The sequence below is a fragment of the Leptonychotes weddellii genome, chromosome 2 (assembly GCF_054177405.1).
Source record: "Leptonychotes weddellii isolate Sample4059 chromosome 2, ASM5417740v2, whole genome shotgun sequence".
Lineage (NCBI taxonomy): Eukaryota > Metazoa > Chordata > Mammalia > Carnivora > Phocidae > Leptonychotes > Leptonychotes weddellii.
In genome coordinates, this window is record NC_138370.1 from 150,342,145 (window position 1) to 150,352,368 (window position 10,224).

Consider the following 10,224-nt stretch of genomic DNA (forward strand, 5'->3'; position numbering starts at 1 on the left):
TCTGTGCGGGGAACTTTCCCAGGGTCTCTCGTAACGAAGATGCCTGCCCTGGGCGTCTCTCTGGTTCTGATAATGATGCTATAGTGATCTGAAGCTGCTGATTCCCACACATGACCCCAAATCACATCTCATGTCTGTGGAAGCCTTTGTAGAATAATGGGAGCAGGAAGCGTTCTTCGGGAACAGTTTTGGACTTCCTTGTTTTGCAGATGAGGGAACGGCGACACAAAATGTAAGAGTCCTTCTCCAAGACACACAGCTGGTCAGTGAAAGAACCAGGCTTCTCCTGCCTGGTCTCCTGACTTTCTAATCCGATATTCAGTCTCCTGTTCTCTCAGCCCATTTCTATGCATGCCCATAGAAGGAAGCTTCATGAACTCTGGTAACCTGTTTCCATGTGATAGCAGCCAGCTGTGGTTGAAAAACAAATATTAACCATTTCTGATGTTGATAATGTTGGGTGATGCTCAAAATAATTTCATTTGTTTGTGCATGCTCCTTTGCTGCTTAAGAACTGTTTCTCACATGGAGGTCCCATTTTCCTTGGAAGGTTTCCAATTTCCCCAAACACCTTGTCAGCGATTCTACCAGTTCCTTTGTATCCAGCCCAGGAATAGTTATTCTAAAACTTTTTATTTTGGGAAGTTCTGAATATTTACTAAAATTGATCCCCATGGAACTATCACCCAGGCCAACAATGATCATCCTTGGCCTGTCTTGTTCCGTCTATCCACTTCTGCCTCCTGTATACATTGAAGAAGTTTCCAGACATCATGTCCTTTCATCTATAAATATTTTAGCGTATATCTCTGAAAGGTAAGGACACATTCAAAATAACTTCAAAACCATTATCTCATCCAAACTTTTTAAAGTTAAAAATTTCTTAATATCATTAAATGTCCACTTAGTGTTCAAATTTTCAAATATCTAGTAAGAGTCTTCATTTTTTGTTTGTTTGTTCACAGTTTGCTTGAACCAGGAGCCAGAATATCTTACCATTGGTTGATAAGTCTTTTATATCTCTCTTAATCTCTAGGTTCTGCCTCAACTTCCTTGCAATTTATTTGTTGAAGAAACCAGGTTATCTGTCCTGTTGGATTTCCTACAATCTGGCTTTTGCTGACTGGAGTCTCTGTCCAGTTCCTCTGTCTGCTGTATTTCCTGTAAATTCATTTCCTTATAATGGACTTTCCACAATCTCTCCCTCACCTGACTGTGTGAGCTCCTTGAGGTGTTTTATGTATCTTTGCCTACCAAGAGCCTACCACTGTAAGTGCCGATAAACAGGTGAAGGAATGAATGAAGTCAGGAGGCTGTGTGTTCTTTCTTGATCAGGAAAAGGGAAGGTACTAGAGTCAGGATTGGATCTTGCTTCTACCCTTTGTTCTGTGGGGGACCCTGGACAAGCCACTTAGCCCCTCTTAGCCTCGTTTGTCATTTCTAAAATGAAGCAATAATAGTGTCCACCTCACTGGGGTGATGTGGGTCTTAAATGAGGAAATATGTGTAAAATGCTTGGCATAGGGCCCAGCCTAGGAAAAGCACTCAATAAATGTTAGCTATTGTTATGAAAATACTGCTAGCTTGAAATTCTGTATTAGTCATGATAGGCTAGGTCAAGCTGAAGTAAGAAATTAATCCTGAAATCTCAGGACTTAGTGAAACAAAGTTGTTTTTTTTTTCCCTTGCTCGTGTTACATGTCCAGGGTAAGTATGTGACTGGTATACTCCACACAGTCACTCGGGGACCAGGAGGCTTTCATCTGTGGTTCTTCCATCTTAATATGTGGCCTCTGCAGTCGCCATGGAAGACAAGAGGAAAGTATAGAGGTTACCCAGTGGCTTTTAAATGCTTTTGCCTGGTCGTGGCCCATGTCACTCCCACTCACATTTCATTAGCTAAAACTCATCACATGAACCCACGTAATTGCAGGAATGTTGGGAAGTGTAGACCACCCAGGTGCCCAGGAAGGAGAAGAGAAGTGGATAGGCAACCCTGTGTTGCCTGTGATTCACGGTCAGGATGATCGCACATGCCAGCGCTTCTGGTACATTTCCAACAAGCAAGGGGTAATTCTTAGATACCACTCAGTTGAAATTTAGAACAAATCACTTGATGGAACAATCTATTTTCCTCCGTGTGATAGAGTGATGCTTTGTGATAGAGATCAGATCATGACCCTCTCCTGTTTTCAATCCTTCCATGGCTTCACAAGGTACTTATAAAAAAAATAACTTTTACCATGCGCTTCAAAGTTCTACTGAATCTGCCCCTTGCCCTGATTTCCTGCCGCGTTTCACTGACTGCAATCAACAGCCATTCTGTTCTCTGGGCTGATCCTCGACCATGTCAAGCAGGGGCTGGTCTGAGGCCTGTGTTTGTATTGTTCTCCCCCAGATATCCTGATGACGATGCCCACATCTACTTCGGGCCTCTGCTCAAGTATCTCCTCATCAGAAAGACTCTTCTCTAGAAAGTGCTGGTAAATGATTAATGAGCTCTCTGGAATAAAATAAAAAACAAAACAAAAACCAAAACCTGGTTTGCATTATTTGCCAATTTCTATGGTGTAAATACAACTACCATGGCTGATTGCAAGCTATCAACGTGACCTCATTCAACATGGAGTTGGGAAGACATGGCAGTACACCGTTATGCGAAATTTTCAACATGCAGATATAATAGATGTAAATAAAAAGTAACAAGGAGAAAAATAAATATAAATGGTGACATGTTTTGCATGTTTATTACCTTTGCTTTTATTATAATGTTTACTTGTTAGGTTATATAATTTAACTTATAATAATGGCTGTTTAATATCTGACTAGCAAAATTCCTAAAAATGTAGTGGCCAGCTCTGATGAAAGTGGTGTGAGCTGTCACCAACACACTATCGCCTCTCCTTAAATGGCAACTTCACCACCACCCTCTTACCCTACTTGATTTTTCTTCAAAGTGTTTATCAGTACCTGCCATGATATTATAAATTGGATTTTAATATTGTCTGTCTACCCTGCTATAATGTAAATCCTTTTTTGTCTGAGTCCCCAGCACCTAGAACAGTGCTTGGTTCATAGTAGATGTCCAATAAATATTTCTTGAAAAATGAATCACGGGGTCCCTTTATATTCATGAAGAAAAAAGAAAGGTGGAATATAATAATATAAGATACACCTATACAAACCTTTTCTCTAAAGTAAGCTGGCACTTCTGAATTTAACCAAGAAGAATGAAATGCTTGTCACTATTCTCTAGTGCCCCAACTTCAAGGTTGATGAAAGAATGAGTAATAATGTATCAGTGGGGACGCCTGGGTGGCTCAGTCGGTTAAGCATCTGCCTTCAGCTCAGGTCATGATCCCAGGGTCCTGGGATCCAGCCCTGCATCTGGCTCCCTGCTCAGCAGGAAACCTGTTTCTCCCTCTCCCTCTGCAGTTCCCCTGCTTGAGCTTTCTTGCTTTCTGTCAAATAAAATCTTAAAAAAAAAAAAAGTGTCAGTAGACTTTATCAGTATATTCATTACTGGCCATAAACCCAAACTACACCAACAACAATCGTTTCTGCAGACCGGCTGGAGTTTGATGGTCTTTCTCTGTGAAAAGATTTAAATATCTATTATTTATGCCTATTTTCATTAAGTAAATTCATGAAATTGCTTAGTTTTCTCTCATTTCTTATTTTAATAATTCTTTGAGTTTGAATTCCTACTAGGCCTTCTGATCATTAGAAATTTAACACCAGGCCTGGTTTGTGGTCCCTTACCCCGGCTCCTGCTTTTAAAATTTCCACATCTCTTTTTCCTTCTCATGGTGTCCGGTCTAGCACACCTTCCCCTACCCATCACCCCCAACCTGTCACAACTAGATAGATCTCAGGGAAAGAGTCATTCATTCTCTGAACTGCTGTGCATCTTGGTTTCTGCTTTGGTCAGATAAAGATATGCCCTGATCAATTGTCAGAGTATGTGAGGGTAATACTCTCTGGGAGGTTCATGTTTGAAAACTCAACACCCTTTAAACATGAACACTAAAGCGTTAGTATAGTCATCTCAGCTGAGGACTAGGCCTTACACTAAAAAATGCATTCCTATAAAGTGTTGAATTTAAGAAACTTAGTAGGAAGGGAATTTTTTTTCTTTTTTTCTTTCTTTTTTCTTTTTTTCTGAGCACCACATAATTCTTGGTGTTTCTGAGACATCACTGTTTTGTCAAATGAATAATGAGCCTTACTTTTTAAGCCAGAACCCAGAGGACCTACAGTTTCTTGTTTGGGTAGCCACTAGGTAAATGATTATGCTCTAGATGAAACTGGCTGCATTTTGCGTTTTTATCCAAACTATTTTGATCTACTATCTTCTCAACTCAGTCTGTTAACCCTACCTGCATTAAAGTGGAATTTAGTTGGTACTTCTTAAAGTGAACAGTATTAGAAAGGAGTCCAAAAGCATACTGCTAAAAGAAATACTGGTCTCCAATAAAATTACGTTGCAAGGATAACTGACAAATCATTATTTAAATTCTTTAAAGTACCATTGTGTTTAACTCAAGAAAAAACATTTTAAACCTATAAACTTTCCCATACTCATCACTATTCAACTTTTCTCAAATCCCATTTTCTTTCTTTCTTTTTTTTTTCTAAAGATTTCATTTATTCATTTGAGACACAGAGACACACACACACAGAGAGAGAGAGAGAGAGAGCATGAGCAGGGGGAGAGGCAGAGGCAGAGGGAGAAGCAGGCTTCCCGCTGAGCCAGGAGCCTGATGTGGGGCTCGATCCCAGGACCCTGGGATCAGGACCTGAGCTGAAAGCAGACGCTTAACCATCTGAGCCACCCAGGTGCCCCCCCCCCCATTTTCTTTCTTAAATGATTTAAGGCCCCCCCGCTTTGCCCTTTCTACCTGTAGAGATTATATTATCGTTTTCGATGACTCTTGCATCATCCCCTTCCTTATTAGAGGATTATACATCTACCCTTTTCCAGGCAACACACAGGGACTTCCTGTTGGAGGAGAAACTTCCCCTCCCCATCAGTGCTTGCCTTGGCTATGTGACCTGCTTTGCTCAGTGGAATGTGAGGACATGAGACAAGGGTCACATGTGAACAGAAATTTGAAGAGGCACCACATTTTCAGGCGCTTCTTGCCTCTGTCACCGAGCAACACGTCCCAGATGGTGCTTCTCCTTCAGCTTCCATCTGGGCATGAGAAGTCACAAGCAGTGAGTTGTCTGCCTCCGACCCAGAGCCACAGCCATTTAATGGGGTCAAGAGAGACATATTTGCTATTATAAAACGCGAGGGTTTATGGGATCGTTCGTGATTGCAGCAAACCTGATTGACCTATCCTGGAATGGCCTTTACCTGATGGAATAAAGAAATGTTGGATTTTAAAAGTCAGCCCTTCTAAGTTTTCCCATAGCATATGAAGATAAAAGAATTCAGAACAAGTTTCCAGATCATATTTGACCTTTCCCTCTGGGTCACCTGCTTGATGAGGGACAGTCAGAGATTTCAGCCTCCTCTCAATGGCAGAAACAAACAAACAAAAAAACCCAATAATAAAAAAAACAAAACCCAAAAAACCCAATTGTTTCTCAACCAACTCCAGGCACCATGTATCTTAAATAATTGAAAAGTTTTTACTGTTAAATTTTTCATGTTTTGCTTTTCCAAATGGCCTCTGACTAGCATAGAGAGAGACTTCCGCAAAAAGCACAAATGAAAATTTTCCACAGTTCTTGAATACTGGTAATTATCACATTCTGAAAAATACTGTGTCATAGTTTGACTTGATGAAATCTTATTAAAGTGTGGTTTGACAACTGTAATTTGCTCTAAACAGGGTCCTTCTCAAATTAAAGGCTTAGATAATTATATAGTTGGACATCTAAATAGTTAAAGGTTTTCAGTGAATTTTATCTTTTCTGAATGTCAAAGGCCCATTGCTTAGCTTTATGTCTTAATATTCACTTACATTTTATGTATGTATGGATGTGTGTATAATATTTTGTTTTAGTAATGGAGGAAAAGTTCCATGCTCAGCTTTAAAATTACATTTAAAAATGTTACTATTTTTCACAAGAATGTGCTAAAACATTGAGTGGTTTAATTTTATGTGACATTGATGACAGATATCTACTACACGGAAGACTAGATGCAGGAGCTATTATGGTGAACAAGAAAAACAGGATTTAAAAAAAAGGCTCATAATGGTAAATAAACAACCTCAAACCACAGAATCAATCTGATAAACATTAAAATATTAGTTTTATTAATGGCAAGACCTGCATTGAGACTTTACACCAAAAATAGCAGTTTGGCCACATATATTTGCTTTTGCTTCTTCTAAAACCACAGTAGGAGGGAAGTGAAGGGACATTTTAGGAAGACATAAATCCACGTGAACAAAGAGAATGGGAAGAGGTGGGAAACAGCAGCAAGTTTTGGAGGCTGGGAAGCAACTGGAAGAATGTAACTGACATAGCAACCTTGAGAGCACCGAATCCTAAACGGGTGGAGAAAACCAGGAACAATGCGGTTCAAAGGCAGAACCCCCCCCCAAAACTTGGGAACTGGTAGACCCAGATACTTCTGGAAGTAAAAGTAAGATCAGAAAGATTGGTCGAAAGTCTGTTTAAAAAGCAGTTAGAGGGGCGTCTGGGTGGTCCAGTTAGTGAAGCATCTGCCTCCGGCTCACGTCATGATCCCAGGGTCCTGGGATCGAGCCTCACATTGGGCTCGAGCCTCACATTGGGCTCCCTGCTAGGCCAGGAGCCTGCTTCTCCCTCTGCCTGCCGTTGTCCCTGCTTGTGCTCTGTCTCTCTCTGTCAAATAAATAAATAAAATCTTAAAAAAAAAAAAAGTAGTAGTTAGATTGGGACACCTGAGTGGTTCAGTCAGTTAAAAGTCTGATTTTTTATCTCAGCTCAGGTCTTGATCTCAGGGTCATGAATTCAAACCCCGCATTGGGCTGGGTGTGAGGACTACTTTAAAAAAAAAAATTAAAAAAAGACAGATCTCTAGACTTCTTGCCTTCCAGGCCAATGACGATTGCTCCTTAGCTGAACACACCAGCAGGGGACTGCAGGTTTATATTCTGGTGTTTAAAATGAGGGAATCATGACTGAGGAACCCCAGATATGGGTTAAGATCAGGTTACCAAAGTGACGATAGGAGGAATAAGTAAAACTTTATATGCTGAATATTGATACCACCCCAGGCTTCTTGCCTATCTATCTTCCCAGAATGGGGTGGAGCCTTGTCTAGAGAGTATAACCAGCCCAAGAAGAAAGAAGCCCAATGGAATGGGCAGGTAAGTTACCTTACACTGAAGCCATGTAGCACATCAGACTTTTAATCAATACTTTTGTGTTCTACTCTTTTTAAAAAATATTATTATTATTTTATTTTTTAAGATTTTATTTTATTTCACAACCCCAAGATCAAGAGTTGCACATCCCACTGACTAAGCCAGCCAGGTGCCGCTATGCTCTACTTTTAAGAATGAGAAGATAGCAGAATGATTAAATAATAACAGAATGATTAAAAATAAAAGGATTTAGGGACTAGAAAACAGATCATGGAAATTAAAAACATAATAGTAGAAGTAAAAAATCCACAAAAATGTTGGAAGAAAAGTTAAGGAAATCTTCCAAAAGGTAGAACAAAGAGAAGGGGAAAAATGTAAAGTAAGAAATTAGAGTATTTTAGGAATTCCAGAAAAGGAGAGTAGAGAAAATGGAGGGAAGGAAATTATCAAAGAAATAACTCAAGAAAATTTCCCAAAAACGAGGTTCCAGACTGAAGGGCCCACTGAATACCCGATAAAGTACATCTAGAAAGACCCACACTGAGACACAGGATAGTGAAATTTCAGAACACTCTGCCCAAGTCAGGGAGTGAACCAAAATGAAAGGAAGACATGAGATCTGAGAAAAAGGTATCTATAAGAATAAGATGAAAGGTGTCTCCGAGGTGATGTTGAAGGGAACTGTCTGAATGTCCTCTGTGCAGCTGGTCTAGATGTCAATCCATACAATCCAGAGCAGGTCAGAATGCGGCAAGAGAGATGGCTTCCAAAGGTTGCAAATACATGGGGCCGGGGGTATAGGGGAAATCCCTGTACTGCCGCCCCACCTTGTTGTTGTAAACCTAAAACCTAAAACTGCTCTAAAAAACTAAAGTAAAAAAAAAATGGGAAGTGATAAAGTACCTGATATATTTGGAAGTGTTGAGAGATTTACTCAATGGGAGGAGTGATTAGGGATAAATTAGTGGTATTAAAAATTTAAACAAATGTTAAGAAGCACTTAAAACTCTCGAGAGATAAGTTGGGCAGGAAAGAAAAACTAATAACATGAATTAGCTGTAAACAGCATTTACATTTTACACGACCATAAAATGGAACCTGACATTGATTTAACCGAACTTACAACACATTGGGAGGGTGAGATACTGAGAGCAGTGTGCATGTGTGTGGCAGAAAATGTAAAATCTTCATCTCCTATGTGGAAAAATCAGTAATGTTTAAAGTAAAAACAAAACAAAACAAAAAAAACACAAAACACCAAGGTGTATTTAGATTAGCGCGTTATATAGAATTATGGAGGAAAATACAAACCAACTGGTTAAAGAGTTAGATAAAGTTGCATTTTGGAAATGGTGGTGGTTGTAGAGACTGCTGTTTTTCCTAACATGCCTTTTAGAATTATGGACAAGTCTTTAAACTATAGGCCTATGTAACGTTGATAAAAAATACTGGGGGCACTAAGGTGCCTGGGTGGTTCAAGCGGTTGGGCGTCTCACTCTTGATTTCGGCTCAGGTCGTGATCTCAGGGTCCTGGGATGGAGCTCTGTGCTTAGCAGGGAGTCTGCTTGAGGATTCTCTCCCTCTCCCTCTTCCCCTCCCTCCCCCTCGAGCTCCATAAATATATAAATAAATAGATAAATAAATAAATAAATAAATAAATAAACTTTAAAAAATATACTGGTGGCACCTGGCAGAGCATGCAATTCTTGATCTCAGGGTCGTGAGGCATGGAGCCTACTTAAAAAAATAAATGAAAAATATTAAATAAACCAAAAAATCCGCATCAAAGAAGAGGCTTTGAGGTGAAACCAAATAGGCTGTGTGTGAATTTGGCCCACTTGGTTTTCTTCTGAGGAGTAAGCTCTGGGCTCCCCAATCCTCAGAAGATGCAGCTGGAACACCAGGGCGCGCGCCGTCCATGAAGGTGAGTGAGGGAAGAGTTTCAGGTGGGGAAACGCTGAAATGCAGCTGCGAGGAAAGAAGGAAAGTTCAGAAGTTGCCCCCGGAATTAGGAATACACAATTTGCAGGTATTTGCTTGAGATGTCCACCTGACAGAAAGAAACGATTAGCATCTTAGCTCAGTGATTCCCAAACCAAAATTACCTGGGAACCTTAAAAAAAAGCTCCTTCATTCTCAGGCATTTACCCTCACACACCTGAACAAACACACTCAAAACTCGAACTATAGTCAGACCATTGGGTTTTACGGGGCGGGGCTTAGGACTGCGCATGTCAAGAAGTCGGAGTTCCGACTCCCCTGGTCAGCAAGGCTTGGGGAACGTAGGCCTGGCTAGACTGTATCCAGAGCAATAGCGATCGGTGGGCATTGGCCACACCCACAAATCCTGCTCCTCCTCAAACTTAAGGTATTTTGTTCTCAGCAATAATTCACATATCTGAAGCTCGTGTTAAATATTGGCTTCATATCTAGTATGTTTTTCAGTATCCTGTTTTTAAAATGTTCATTTTGCCTTAAAGAAAGTCAATGGACTGCACTTTGTAAGGGATTTTTCTTCCAGAATTTCACATCATTATAGGTGATGTCTATTCTTATGCGTAAGTGCACTTGTCATTCAGACATTGAAGACTGTTTCTTTTCTTTTTCTAATTTTTTTTTTTTTTTTTTTTTTTTACGGATTTTACTTTTAAGTAATCTCTACACCCAAGGTGGGGTCCGAACTTAAAACCCCCAGATCAAGACTCACATGCTCCACCAGCTGAGCCAGCTGGGCACTCCAGTTTGTTTTTTTCTTTTTAAAGATTTTATTTGTTTATTTGGCAGAGAGAGACAAAGCGAGAGAAGGAACACAAGCAGGGGGAGTGGGAGAGGGAGAAGCAGGCTTCCCGCCGAGCAGGGAGCCCAATGCGGGACTCGATCCCAGGACCCTGGGATCATGACCTGAGCCGAAGGC